At 44.7% G+C, this 15388-nt stretch overlaps 2 long non-coding RNA genes across 3 annotated transcripts; one reads left to right on the top strand and one right to left on the bottom strand.

The window, feature by feature from the left end:
• Positions 1-4309: 4309 nt before the first annotated feature.
• On the bottom strand, positions 4310-7270 carry LOC129634213 (uncharacterized). Of its 2 annotated transcripts, none has more exons than XR_008705478.1 (3): positions 6818-7270; positions 6544-6721; positions 4310-4508 (listed from the first exon to the last, which is right to left on the bottom strand). It is a non-coding gene; the product is annotated as an uncharacterized LOC129634213 (long non-coding RNA). The 2 variants fall into 2 exon arrangements; XR_008705479.1 differs by having other exon boundaries at positions 4310-4478.
• A 2228-nt stretch (positions 7271-9498) lies between these two features.
• On the top strand, positions 9499-10512 carry LOC129634011 (uncharacterized). The gene is made up of 2 exons (XR_008705366.1): positions 9499-10022; positions 10260-10512. It is a non-coding gene; the product is annotated as an uncharacterized LOC129634011 (long non-coding RNA).
• The last annotated feature ends 4876 nt before the right edge of the window (positions 10513-15388 follow it).

Genomic DNA, 15388 nt, shown 5'->3' with positions numbered 1-15388 from the left:
ACTGCCTCCAAGACCCTAAGGATTTGATCACCATATTTGATAGGGGACCTACGGGTGATCAAGTGGCCTCTTTCTTTCCAAACAGCAGCATGTGCATGCAGCACCAGAAAGGCATATTTGGAATCAGTGTAAATGGCTACTCTTTTTCCTTTTCCCAGCTCTAAAACTCGAGTCAGGGCTATGAGTTCAGCTAATTGAGCTGAAGTACCTGTATGACCTAAATCAAATCCCTTATGATTATACAGTGGAAGTGAGAAATAGATTTAAGGGCCTAGATCTGATAGATTAGAGTGCCTGATGAGCTATGGAATGAGGTTCATCATATTATACACGAGACAGGGATCAAGACCATCCCCATAGAAAAGAAATGCAAAAAAGCAAAATGGCTGTCTGGGGAGGCCTTACAAATAGCTGTGAAAAGAAGAGAAGCGAAAAGCAGAGGAGAAAAGGAAAGATATAAGCATCTGAATGCAGAGTTCCAAAGAATAGCAAGAAGAGATAAGAAAGCCTTCCTCAGCAATCAGTGCAAAGAAATAGAGGAAAACAACAGAATGGGAAAGACTAGAGATCTCTTCAAGAAAATTAGAGATACCAAAGGAATATTTCATGCAAAGATGGGCTCAATAAAGGACAGAAATGGTATGGACCTAACAGAAGCAGAAGATATTAAGAACAGATGGCAAGAATACAGAGAAGAACTGTACAAAAAAGATCTTCACGACCCAGATAATCACGATGGTGTGATCACTGACCTAGAGCCAGACATCCTGGAATGTGAAGTCAAGTGGGCCTTAGAAAGCATCACCATGAACAAAGCTAGTGGAGGTGATGGAATTCCAGTTGAGCTATTTCAAATCCTGAAAGATGATGCTGTGAAAATGCTGCACTCATTATGCCAGCAAATTTGGAAAACTCAGCAGTGGCCACAGGACTGGAAAAGGTCAGCTTTCATTCGGATCCCAAAGAAAGGCAATGCCAAAAATGCTCAAACTACCGCACAATTGCACTCATCTCACACGCTAGTAAAGTAATGTTCAAACTTCTCCAAGCCAGGCTTCAGCAATATGTGAACCATGAACTTCCTGATATTCAAGCTGGTTTTAGAAAGGCAGAGGAACCAGAGATCAAATTGCCAACATCCGCTGGATCATGGAAAAAGCAAGAGAGTTCCAGAAAAACATCAATTTCTGCTTTATTGACTATGCCAAAGCCTTTGACTGTGTGGATCACAATAAACTGTGGAAAATTCTAAAAGAGATGGGAGTACCAGACCACCTGATCTGCCTCTTGAGACATTTGTATGCAGGTCAGGAAGCAACAGTTAGAACTGGACATGGAACAACAGACTGGTTCCAAATAGGAAAAGGAGTTCATCAAGGCTGTATATTGTCATCCTGTTTATTTAACTTTTACGCAGAGTACATCATGAGAAATGCTGGGCTGGAAGAAACACAAGCTGGAATCAAGATTGCTGGGAGAAATATCAATAACCTAAAATATGCAGATGAGACCACCCTTATGGCAGAAAGTGAAGAGGAACTAAAAAGCCTCTTGATGAAAGTGAAAGAGGAGAGTGAAAAAGTTGGCTTAAAGCTCAACATTCAAAAAACGAAGATCATGGCATCCGGTCCCATCACTTCATGGGAAATAGATGGGGAAACAGTGGAAACAGTGTCAGACTTTATTTTGGGGGGCTCCAAAATCACTGCAGATTGTGACTACAGCCATGAAATTAAAAGACGCTTACTCCTTGGAAGGAAAGTTATAACCAACCTAGATAGCATATTGAAAAGCAGAGATATTACTTTGCCAACAAAGGTCCGTCTAGTCAAGGCTATGGTTTTTCCAGTGGTCATGTATGGATGTGAGAGTTGGATTCTGAAGAAGGCTGAGCGCCAAAGAATTGATGCTTTTGAACTGTGGTGTTGGAGAAGACTCTTGAGAATCCCTTGGACTGCAAAGAGATCCAACCAGTCCATTCTGAAGGAGATCAGCCCTGGGATTTCTTTGGAAGGAATGATGCTAAAGCTGAAACTCCAGTACTTTGGCCACCTCATGCGAAGAGTTGAGTCATTGGAAAAGACTCTGATGCTGGGAGGGATTGGGGGCAGGAGGAGAAGGGGACGACAGAGGATGAGATGGCTGGATGGCATCAGTGACTCGATGGATGTGAGTCTGAGTGAACTCCGGGAATTGGTGATGGACAGGGAGGCCTGGCGTGCTGGGATTCATGGGTTCGCAAAGAGTTGGACATGACTGAGCGACTGAACTGAACTGAACCTGTTGACAAAGATTTAGCCTCTATGGTCTCAAAATTGAAGACTACTGCATATCTAGCTCTTCTTCTTCCATCCAAGACAAAGCTGCTTCCATCAGCGTATCAGATTTCCTCAGGATTGGCCAGAGGATCTTCCTTCAATCCATCTTGGGGGTTTGTCCAGTGGTCCAAGGTTACTAGGCAAGAATGAAAGGGGAGAGAGCCCTCAGGTGTAGGCAGGAGGGTAGCTGGGTTAAGAACCTCACAAGGGGATATAGTCAGACCTGGATTTTCCATCAGCATTACTTGATATCTGAGGATCCTTTGATCAGACATCCATAAATGGCCTCTCCTAGTCAGGAGTTGTTTCACTTGGTGGCTCATAAGAATAGTTAGTTTGCTGAGCGCCCCCCCACCCCCAAGAGAGAGTTTTAAAGAATCTTCTCTTAGGACTGCAACAGCTGCAAGATCTCAAAATCAGGGAAAGATCTCTTCCCAATAAGGGAGTTGGACACTCAGGGAACACCAGAAACTGGTGGGAAAATATTTGTCCATCCCAGCAACAAAGAAGTGCTTGGATGAATCTTTTTATAATTGTTTTTCCTGTAGCACCCAAAATGATATAGGTTTGGAAGGAGAATGCTCTTGAGTAGGAGGTCAGGACCCAGTGGTAGTCCCTATGTCAACTAAGAAATTCTTGGACTTACCTGCAGCATCCAGCTGTACCCTTGGCTCCAGCCCTGTGATGGTTATCTGTGCCAGCAGGCTGGCTGGAGCGGGCCACTTCAGTCCTGTTGAACCATCGTGAGGGAAGGCTTGGCACTTGATCTTGAGACTCTTGGGTCCCGAGGGCAGAGTGCCGCCCAGTGTCCCAATTGATGGCATTTGTAGCAAGCCATTTTAGGAGACTTGTCAAGATTTGGACACTCTTTGGCCCAACGTCCCACCTGTCTACAGATTAGGCATTTGCGTCATGCCTTGCTCTTTAAGGACTCGGGATTTGCCTTAGGGCTTCCCTGGAGGGAAGCCAGCATCTGGGCATGCCTTATCTCTTTCCTTTCTCCCTTTCCTGGGCCTTGGCCTCCTTCTCCTGTTCTCTGTTATAAAATGTATTGGTGGCTGTCCGGACCATCTCATTTAAAGAGGCAGCAGGGTCCTGCTGCTGTAGCTGCTGTAACTTTATCCTGATGTCTGATGCACATTAGGACACGAATTTGTCCTTTAAAATCACTTGTCCCTCATAAGAGTCTAAGTCCAGGTTGGTAAACTTTTGGAGGGTCTCTTTCAGCCTTTCCAGAAAGGCAATGGGGTTCTCATTGGGCTGCTGAGTTATTGCTGAGACCCGGGAATAGCTGATTACTTTTTGCTGGGCTGCTTTTAGTCCTGCTTTTACACAGATCAGAAAATGATGCCTTTCCCAGATGTGCTCGTGGTTATTATAATTCCAATTAGGATCTGAGGAGGGGACCGCAGTTTCCCCCACTGGGTATTTATCAGTTGACATGTGAAGCCCCATAGCATACCTTCGGGCTTCTTTTAAGTCCCTAGCATATTCAGGGTCAGATAAAGTTTGACTAAATATGATCATTATGTCCTTCTGTGTCAAGTCAAAGGCCAAGGTAATGTGTTGGAATGTATCTAACTATATATTTGCCTGGGTCATCTGTATAGCTTTCCAGGTCTTGTTTGATCTGTCTTAGTTCTAAGAGGGAAAAGGGCTTACAGAACCCAGGTTGGTCCGAATTCTCCTCCAGTTTCAACTAAGGGACATACTTGAGTTGGCTTTTGTGGAGGGGGTGCTCCTGGAAATGGGGGCACATTTGGCCCATGAGGAAGGAGCACCAGGCAACTTGGAAGCCATGGGAGTGAGCCTTCATGGGGGGCTTCTTTTTCTTGGTTGTCTATACCTAACACCAATTGCCAAGTAGGCTCATGTTTAGGGCATACAATAAACCCATACTTAAGACAGAGTTTCTTCACATCTCTTAGTCGGAAGACAATTTGGACGTAGGGGATCTCTGTCCATTTCCCTTGTCTTTTGAAGAATAAGTCTAGCTCCAGGATGGTACTTTAATTTAGACTCCCATCCTCAGGCCAGTGTTTCTTATCATCCAAAAGATACCGTGGCCACACAGTGGCACAAAAGAATTGTAAGCGACTTCTCCTTAGAGTTAAGAGAATCAAACAGCTTCCAGTTGTCAAGGATGCATCTCAGGGGCATCTGTTGGGAAGTGCATTGGTTATTTCCCATCTGAAAGACAGTGATGACAGGGAGGAAAAGAAAAAACTAAGGGGCCTTCTTCCATTTTTATAGACTTCCTTAAGGGGTGGACTTCCTAAGGGTGGACTTCCTTAGGGGTGAATCTTCCTGAAGCTTATCCTACCCACTACTGTTGCAGCCTGAGAGCCGGGCATCCCTGGGTCAGGGTGCAGATCCCCAGGCAGGCAGAGGCATGACAGCCTCCTGAAGATCAAATCTCCAGGTAGCTCGAGGCAGGTTGGCCTCCTGAGAATTGGGTCCCTGGGCAGATTAAGGCATGTCGACCTCCTGGGACCCCTGAACTGGTAGATCCCCAAGTAGGTTGAGGTGTGACAACCTCCCGAGAACCATATCCCTAGGCAGGTCAAGGCAGGTCGACCTCCTGGAACACCCGGCGGGAGTTGGGCATCCCCAGGGTCTCCGGTGTGACAAGTACTGGGAAGGATTAAGGGATTATAATCTTAACTCATTGCTGGTTTGTCCACCACAGGTGGGAATAGATACCATGATGTAAAGCAATCCAAGCCTGGGCTCTGAGACCAGGAACCTGGTGAAACAGCCTTAAGCCTTATCCTCTTATTGCTCTGAGGTAATGTAAGTCATTGATTTCCTCCTCTAGTCCTCCATAAGTACAGCTTGGAGTGTCTCTAACAGTAGATATTTCACTGTCATAGACCCACTCCAGGTAATAATAGAAGTAATGACAAAGGAGTGGGTTATCTGGTCCTGTTAGGGGCATTAAGAGTATTTTAATAATAAGCGGGGTGGAGAGATATTGCCTACAAGGGGGCAGTGTCCCGGTTGTAGGAGTTAGTAAGTGGCTTAAGGACAAATTGATAAGAGAAAACAGACCAGATGTTCCATAAAAGTTGAGTGGAGATTTGATCTGGGGTTATGTTTGTAACTTTAGGAGAAGGGTAGTAAGGGTTTGGGCCCAAAAGGCCTGTAAGGCTAACTCCCAAAGTGGCAAACATTATCCCTGGAAGCCCAATTGCCCTTGAAGAGATGCCGTCAACAGATGGACTTCTAGCAGGCATTGTGTGCTTCTCACTCACCCTAGTGGGTTCACTGAGAGATGCTATTCTTGCACATGTTGTAGGAAACATGGAAGATGGCCTGAATATCTAGAGGGATTGGATATTATACAGAATTTCCCTCCCAAGGGCCATCTATTTTCTGGTTTCCCCCCAGAATATTGTAGAGGCAACATTGTAGGCCCAGATGGGGCTCAGGAAAAGAGCACGAATCAGGAGTGAAGGGGGCAGAATGACATAGCCCAAGGGCATAACATAAACCAATTAAAATCAAATGGGTCCAAGATAAGGCAGACAAGTCAAACTCAACTAAATCTTGATCCTCAGTCTGCAAACCTATGGCGGATTCATTTTGATATTTGGCAAAACTAATACAATTATGTAAAGTTTAAAAATAAAATAAAATTTAAAAAAAAATAAAAATAAATGCACACCCAGAGGCTTCCATGTTTCCTACTGAAAGACCAAGGAATGGGTGGTTCCCCAACTGTTGGAATGATCCTCCCACTCATTAGCATATGAAATCACCCAGCTCACAAAAACTAACCACACCACATTTCATGGCCACTGCATACACCCTCTGAGATGGCATACACTCTGTGGACTGTGCTTTTCTCTGAATCTGAACAAATCTACCTCTTACCTATTTCTGTGTCTCTCACTGAATTTTTTGCAATGAGACATTAAGAACCTGAGCTTCATTAGGTCCTGAAACCGGGTGCCATGGGTTTTGGCTGCGCTCAAGTCCCAGTCAGATATAACTGAGTGACTTAGCATAGCAGAGTCCCTTCCCCGTGGGTTTGAGTCCCAATCTTAGGTAAACAGTTTCAAATACAACTTTCAGAAATGGAAACGTGATGACCTGAAAAATACTTTGTTAGCAGTGGCATATATGGAGAGAGGAGCTGAAGGATGGGAGGAAAGAGCAGTGGGAAAAAATATGCCAAAATATCCCTTTCATAATCTGCCAGAAAATCTGCTAAATACCTGACCTGTGCTCACAGTTTTCATTGGCCTGATCCTTTGCACAAAGAAGATTAAGGACAGAAGAATCCTCACTTGCTTGGGTGACAGCTACCAAGGCGCAGCAGACAGTAGAGCCTTCAGGATACAGTGAGGAGTAGCCCCTGCCAGAGTCCCTCAGTCGCACCCACTGCTGCTCACCTATTCCTAGGGGGTTCAAGGAAACAGAAAATGAGAGATTGTAAAGGAATTAAGATTTTTTAGCCATATGTCCTTCCAGCCATAGGGGTGAGGCCCTCCTACCTTAACTGGAGGCCTTCTGGAATCTGAGACTGAGTTGCATGAGCTTTCTGCCGAGTTTGTTTTTGCTGTCCCGGTTTCCAGCACGCTGGGCTTCTTGTCATTTCCACTGCACTGGGTTTTCTTCGTGTTCAGCTTCCACTATATGAGCTTTTGCCAAGTTGAGCTTCTGCTGTGCTTGGCCTCCGCCTTGCAGGGGGCCAAGCTGAGTTTTTTTCAGCCAGGTTAAATCAGAGACACGGTGCCAGATATGTTGGGGGAGTGTGTCATTTCCTCAGTTCTGTCTTGCCACAGCAAAAATTTGAAAAGGCAGACCAGCATTACAGTTCAGTTACAGCTCAATTTAAATGGCAGACCAGTGTTACAGCTCAGTTATAGCTCAGTTTTATTTGGCAAGAAGGGAACATATATTCTTGAGACATGAGGGCAGGCCAACTCAAAAGCTCAATTTTGGCTCCTCTTTTTATATGCTTTTTTTCTCCTCCCCCTGAGCCTGTCCTGTGTAAATTGGGCTAGCCAGGAGGGCTGTTTGTTTCACCTGAGGTTCTCACTTCAATCCTCAGGTTTTCTTTTGTTCCATTTTCGCAGGTTTTTCCTTTCTTTGTCTTTTAGCCTCTGCCATTTTGGACTCCTTTTTCCTATTCTAACTTCCTAACACCTTGCTTCCTCATCAATTTGTCATGAAGTTATGGGACCGGATGCCTTTATCTTAGTTTTTTGAATGTTGAGTTTTAAGCCAGCTTTTTCACTCTCCTCTTTTATCTTCATCAAGAGAACCTAGGCAGGTAATATAAGAGGTAGAGGCTATTATAGCAGCTCATGCCACGAGTTGTATGACATTGCACATGGTTGGGCGCTGGGAAATGTCATCCTGTCCAAGGAGGTCAGTCTCTGCTCTGCTCAGCAGCAGTCGGATGGTGGACCAGTATCACAGGTCTTCCAGCTTTTTAGGAGAAACTAGAAATCTGGGCTTGAAAGCCAATCTCCCCACTGAGCAGGATGAAACGTGTTTGTGGGCTACACCTGCCTTGTGGGCCACCACTTGCTACTTCTGCTCTAGAGGCTAAATTTTAACTGTAGATCAAGTCGGAGTACCACAAAACATTTGAAGTTGGAGTATTTTTCCCTACAAGGGTAGATGCCTGAAATGAGGTTAGGTGAACAATCCATAGTTATCTACCCAAATATAGCCCAAAGTGTTTCCTTTGAGGAAGTGCACCTTTACAGGGACCCCCTTTTACCTCCTTCCAGCAGAGGGGCTGGAGAGGATTTACACCAAAGAGTAGATTCTTAAAGGCAAACAGAAGATTTCTGTGAGGTCTTGCATGTATGCATGCTCAATCACTTCAGTCATGTCTGACTCTTTGTAATCCCATGGACTGTAGCCCACAAGATTCCTCTGTCCATGGGATTCTCGAGGCTAGAATACTGGAGAGGGTTGTCATGCCCTTCTCCAGGGGATCTTCCCGACCCAGGGTTCAAACCCACATGTCCAGTGTCTCCTGCATTGCAGGCTGATTCTTTACTTGCTGAGCCACCGGGGAAGCAACCTGTGAGGTCTTAGCACCCAGCATCTATTTCCAGAAGTGGATTCTGTTTTCCTCTGTTTTAGTCAGTAGGAGGAACAATGGAAATTTTTCCTGCTTCTGCAGGAGTTTGTGCTTCCCAGGTGGCGCTAATGGTAAAGAACCTGCCTGCCAATGCAGGAAACGTAAAAGATGTGGGTTCAATTCAGTTTTGTGCTTCCCAGGTGGCGCTAATGGTAAAGAACCTGCCTGCCAATGCAGGAAACGTAAAAGATGTGGGTTCAATTCCTGGGCCAAAAGATTCCCTGGAGGAGGGCATGGCAACCCACTCCAGTATTCTTGCCTGGAGAATCTCATGGACAGAGCATACTGCAGGGCCAGAGTCCACAGGGTCTCTAAGAGTCAGACATGATAGCACACACAGACCAGGAGATTGGAGATTGCTGTGTGCACTTCTTGTGCTAACATTTCCAAACATCTTATTTTTCCTTTCCTACTATTTTCTGCCCCTGCTTTGGGTTTCCTCCTGTGTTTATTTTATCCTGGTATAGCCTGTGTAATTTGCAAGCCTTCTCGAGGCGTTTTTGGAATGAGGTAGGGTATAAATAAATAAAAGTACTATCTCTGGAGCCTTTTCTGCCCCCGCCTGAGTTTACACTCTGTTGGTGCTTCAGGCCCCAGTCCTGTGGGGATGCCACTTAGCAAATTACTGCTTCTGTGTATCCTCAAGGTAATGGGGCTTCCAGAGGTGCAGAACAAACCACCAGGGAGTTGTTTAAGCACTGGGAAAATCTGGCCCAATACATTATTCCAAATCTATATTTGCTTTCATGGCTTAAGAAGAATCTTGGGGCCCTTTGGGATATGAAAAGCTGCATGAATCTAACAAAATATTATTAAATAGATTTATTTGGGGTTTGCTAAATAGTGTGAGGCCCTCTTGAGAGCTACTGGAGGAGAATGAATTATTTTCTGCAATCTCCACCACTTGTCTTTTTAAGAGTCTCTCATGAACCCCTGGTGCCACTCTAATAGTTCCAGCTAATCCTGTTGCTATAGTTACAACAATTAATTATATGCTTAACTAGCCTTACTAGTACATTGCAGCAATTCAATTAAAATCTGATTTTATTCTTCCTATACTTTCAGTTTTTTCCCCCCAGTCTCCAGCTCTAAAAACTGTCCATAATGTGGATTGAAAGGGTCCCAGAAGTTGTTCAGCTCATTTCCCATTGGCTCCTTTGGCTAGAACTTGGTGGAACAAGACACAATTGCCCTGAAATAGACCTCAGTACCAGAGCCAAAACATTTGGGAGATTTTAACCTAACAGCTGAGCAGATTGTAGAACTAATACCCCATGGGTATAAGGCTGCTCTGAAGAATTTTTTTTGCCCTTCCTAATTTTGATAATGTATTAAATGATAATGAGGATACATAGGATACCTAAATTAGTAGCTGTGCCCAGGCACTGGTCTGAAGTCACTCCATGTGGACCCAGCAACTGAGCAGTAGACAGAAAGGGCATCTCCTGAGCTGCCGTGGAGTCCTGTGGGCACCAAGAGGCTGTGGGATCAATCAAAGTTCCAACGTGCACTGGGATGCTTGGTCTCCAGGTCCCTGAAGGGAACATGTTGCTTGAAAATACTGGACTGTCCTCTCTTCTGCTAACTACTAGTGAAGAGTAAGGGCCCAACACCTTCATTTTTTTAGGAGGGAAACTGTTTTCATTTTTTTTAATATTTAAATTTTATTTATTTATTAGGTGGTGTCAGGTCTTAGTTATGGCATGAAGGGTCTTTGTCTTGTCCACGTTTGCCCAGCTTTGGATCTGGCCCCTTAATAATTACATCTAACATAGATGCATTCTGTGTGCCAGGCACTGTGCTAAGTGATTTTCCTGCATTCTTTGATTTTGCAGGTGTGGAAATTGAGAAGCCCCAGGCTAAAGAACATAGAGCTCCAGGGAAGTTCCCAGTCATCCTCCGGCCTGCCTGGCTCCCAAGTGTGTTCTTAGCCTTTATACGCTCAGCTCCTCCAAATGCCATTTCTGCTCTGACCCTCCTTCTTCAGGGACCTCAGGACTCCTCTGCTTCAGCTTTCACCTCTCTGAGAAGATCCCCAGTCCAAACTCAGTGATGACCCTCCTTCCACACCCTCCACATCATCACAAACTTGGTGTTCCCATCACAGCAGCTGCCCCTCCACTCTAACTCACCTCCCTCCATCCTCCCGGCCTCTCTGTGAAGGGGCCATTGACTTTCTGGGCACACAGCTCCGAAAGCCCAGAGTTATCTTTGATTTTGGACTCCCCGTCTCCTTCAACCTTACAAATAACCAGTCCCTGGCGTCTTAGCACCCCCTCTGCCAGCTTGCTCTCCTCCTCCCCCGCCCCTCCAGACCACTCCTGGGAGGTGGTCCCTTGCTATGAGCCAGAGCATGGGTTTAACAAGAAATTACAACACATACAAAGGTTCTCTCCAGCTTTCCACTCTCTGTGGTTTTGCAGCATCAGGTCTTCCCCACCATCTCTCCTGGGTTTTCAGAATTCTGTGCCATCCTTAGCAGGGCAGGGGTCTGAATGTGCCCCTCTTCCTGTCCTTATTGGGTGCTGAACTCCTTCTCTGGACCATACCCTCCCCCCACCCCGCCTCGCACCCTTGCTAGGATCAAATGCAGTCTTTGCAGAGCGTGCACTTGGAGAAGATGTCCACCAATTCCCTTTTTAGCTACACCCCATTCTCAGAACAAATCAGCACATGGTAGGCCTTTAATCAAGCTGAATTTCTAAATTTAAATTTGCTTTTTTCTGAATAAGATTTTTCAGGAGATATTACCCTATTTCAAAATAATGATTCAAAAAGGAGTGTGTGTGTGTGTGTGTGTGTGTGAGTGTGTGTGTATAGATGGGAAATGGGAAGAATATTTATATATAAATGTAGAAAGGAGACTATCTTTCAGGCTGTATTTTGATTTTTCAATCAAAATAAATTTATAATAATGAGAAAATAGCACTGAACCATGTATATTATCATACGTGAAATAGATCGCCAGTCCAGGTTTGATGCATGAGACAGGGTGCTCAGGGCTGGTGCACTGGGATGACCCTGAGGGATGGGATGGGGAGGGAGGTGGGAGGCGGGTTCATGATGGGGAACACATGTAAACCCATGCCTGATTCATGTGAATGTGTGGCAAAAACCACTACAATGCTGTAAAGTAATTAGCCTCCAATTAAAATAAATAAATAAGAAAAAAATTACAATATAATTTAAAAGGTTTTATCAAATGTGTTACATCTGCAAGGTGCAGTGTTACATGCAAATATTATCTATCCCCTAAATATTTTTTTAAATGATTAAAAGAACAAGTGAAGGGAAGAATGAATGTATTTATTTAGTTATTCATGTATTTATCCATCTTGGGGACCATAGTGAGCTCTAAGAACAAGGTTATATTTTTGTTATTCACTTATTCCACAAATATTTGATAAATGTCTCCCATGTGCCAGGCACCTCCCTGGGCTCTAAGGAAACAAAGGTGAGCAATAGAGCTCAATGCCCAAAGGTGGGGGCAGACAGGTGCTGCAGGGATGGGTCATGAGTCTGTAGCATCACTGGGCCATGACCTCCCAGACCTGTGCCTGCTTCAGAAACCCTCCCAGGTCCTCCTTGAGCCAATCAACTCTCACCGCAGCCCTCCACCTGATTCATCTTTAACACTATGATTTTCTGATTTTATCTTTAAACCACAGCCCCCTCCCCTTCAGTTCAGTAACAAAGAGACACCTCTGGGAACCATTGCCATTGTTGAGACTCCCCATAATCCCTGGACGGGGGAGGATCAGTCCTTTACCATCCAGGCTTCCCTGAGTGCCTGGCTAGCAGCCCTGGGAAAGCAGGAGAAAGTATTTGCTTAGGCAAAATCTATGATGCTCATATGATGCTAATTACATCAATGGTGTGTCCTCTACCACTGCAGATGTTCCAGAGGAGCTCCCAAATCCCACACTGACTTTTTACTCATTGACGCTCATATGTGAGCAGGCTTCATCTCACCAACTCCACTAAAGGGAAAGTGTTCCAGGGACAGCCGCTCCTTACACAATCACCATGGCAATGCTGCCGTCGCAGGGCTCTCTCTTTAGGCCAAAGTAGCGCAGAAAAGAGAACGACTATGGTGTGTTTGTGCCTGCAGTCCCCACCCACAAGTGACCACAGCAACATAGGGCATGAATGGGATCACCGAGCCTGGAGTGCTTTCCTGCCTCTGGCCCAGCTGCTATTGCAGGACTTAGAGAACCAACGTCCTGATCCCTCCTCAGAGGATCCCCAGAAGGAGTCTCTGCAGAGGTGAGCCAGGCTCCCAGGCTTCCTCGGGCTCTTTGCTGGGACGGCTCCTGCACTCCTGAGGGCATCAGGACAGACAAGGGAGGCCCCCAAGCAGCCAGTCTCAGGTTAACGCTGAGTCCAGGTGAGGAACTGGCCATATGCTCTCTCTGGGGGACACATGCCACCAGCTGCACTCGCCTCTGCTCCTAGGGTTCTAGAAACTGGGTGAACTTCCCCTCCTTCAGCCTCCTCTCTCTCTTCACAGTCTCCACTCCCCAGATGCTGAGGGAATCTCCCCAGCTCAAACCTCCTTCTTCCTGTCCATCTGCCCTAAACTGTGTCCCGAGAGTCCGTCAGCCTTATGCATCTCCACTCTTGCTTTCCATGTGATAGGCTCTTTCTCCAGAAGCCCTTGCCCTCTAGTTCCTCACATACTTAATCCCCGAGGGGCTAGCTTTTCATCCCCAGACCTGTTCAATCCCTACAGAATCATATTCATATTAGTTTTGACTTACAGAAAACTAACTGAAGCAAAGCCATGAGGTTGAATGATTCGAGGGAACTTAACATTGCTTCCTCAACTACCTACATGGACTTTCTGGAAAGCTGGACCCCGTTACAAAGCTATAGGTCAGAGGCCCCTGCTGAACTGGAGAAAAGGTAGTGCTCTGGGCTGAGTTGTGTCCCTCCATTAAGTCTTATGTTGAAGCTTACCCTCCGGTGTGCTTGTGTTTGGAGTATGGAAGTAATCAAGGTTAAAAGGGGCCAAAAGGTTGGAGGCAGATTCTTTACCACTGCACCACCTGGGAAGCAAGATTGTAACTGACCCCCTTGCAACCAGGTCAGGACTCAAACCTGCAACCTTCGGATCCAAAGTCAGATACTTTATCCATTAGGCCACACAACCACCTGTAAGGGTAGAGCCCTACTCTAATAAGATTAGTGTTTAGCAGAGTTCTTTCTCTGACAACTGCAGGAACAGTGAGGAGGCAGCTATCTGCAAACCAGGAAGAGAGCTCTCATTAGGAACTCAGTGGGCCAGTGATTTGATCTTGGAATTCTCAGCCGCCAGGACTGAAAAATAAATGTCTGTTGTTTATACCCCCCATTGTGTGGTATCCTCTACTACATCAAATACAGAGATATTTGGCAGAATACCAGGATAGGAAAGAGTAGGAGAGCTTGGAGAGAACAGCAGAGATGTATATTTAGGGCTTCCCAGCTGGTGCTAGTGGTAAAGAATCTGCCTGCCAATTCAAGAGACATAAGAGACTTGGGTTCGATGCCTGGGTTGGGATGATCCCCTGGATTAGGAAATGGTACCCTACTTCAGTATTCTTGCCAGGAGAATCCCATGGATAGAGGAGCCTGGTAGGCTACACTCCATGGGGTTGCAAAGAGTCAGACATGACTGAGCATCTGAGCACAGCACATATTTAGATTGAAACAATATCAGATTAATTGAATCTATAGATTAAATTGGAGACAATTGACATCTTTACAATATTGAGTTTTCTATTCTACAAATATGGATGTGTTGGTTTGCTAAGGCTGCCATAAGAAAATACCACAAACGAGGCAATTTAAACAGCATAAATTTATTTTCTTATTAGTCTGGAATCTAGAAGTCCGGGATCAGGGTGTTGGCAGGGCTGATGTAGGTCTGTGTCCTTGGCTTATAAATGGCAATATTTTCCCTCTGTCTCCACATGGTCTTTCTTCTATACAGATTTGTTTCCAGACTTACTCATTTTATAGGGACACTAGTCATATTGGATTGGGGCCAACCCTAAGGAGATCATTTTAACTTTGCCATTGTTGAGTCACTCAGTCATGTTTGACTCTTTGCAACCCCATAGACTGTAGCATGCCAGGCTTCCCAGACCTATCTCCCAGAGTTTGCTCAAACTCATGTCCATTGAGTTGGTGATGCCATCCAACCATCTCATCCTCTGTTGCCCCCTTCTCCTCCTGCCCTCAATCATTCCCAGCATCAGAGTCTCTTCCAGTGAGCCAACTTACTCAATGCTTTAAAGGTCCTATCTCCAAATAAGGGCATATTCCAAGTTACTAGGGATTAGGACTTCAACATATGAGTCAGAGAGGGGATATGGTTCAGCCCATAGCAATGGAATATCCCTCTTTACTCACATTTTCTTGCTTACAGTAACGTTTTATGGCGAAGTCATGGACATCTTTTGCTAGATTTATTCCCACATATTTGATGTTTGGGGATATTCTCATAATCAAGTATCATTTTATATGCTATTTTTCTATGTATTTGTCATTGATATATTGAAATATTATTGAGTTTTTGTACATTGATCTTTTTTCCAGTGATCTTGTTAAGTTCATTTCTTAATTGCAACAGCTTACGTGTAAATTTCTCTATATTTTCTACTTCAAAATCAATGTGGTCTGGAAATAATGTTAGTTCATTTTTTCCATTTTTGTCTTTGTCCTTTTTATTTTTCTTGCCTTGCTGCACTGGTTAGGACAACTACTACAGCAATGAATGGAAATTATTATAATTAGAAATAATTCTTTCTAAGCTTTGGGGAATTGCCATCTGGATTGCATTATAAAGTATAATATTTGCTGTGGATTTTTTAATTCAAAAAAATAATTTTCAATTAATTGTCAGTTTAAGAAGGTCATTTGCTACTTCTTATTTGCTGAGCCTTATCAGAAACAGATCATAGATTTTGAATGTTGATTC

This window comes from Bubalus kerabau, chromosome 19, assembly GCF_029407905.1.
Source record: "Bubalus kerabau isolate K-KA32 ecotype Philippines breed swamp buffalo chromosome 19, PCC_UOA_SB_1v2, whole genome shotgun sequence".
Taxonomy (NCBI): Eukaryota; Metazoa; Chordata; class Mammalia; order Artiodactyla; family Bovidae; genus Bubalus; species Bubalus kerabau.
This window is presented reverse-complemented; position numbering and strand designations above follow the sequence as displayed.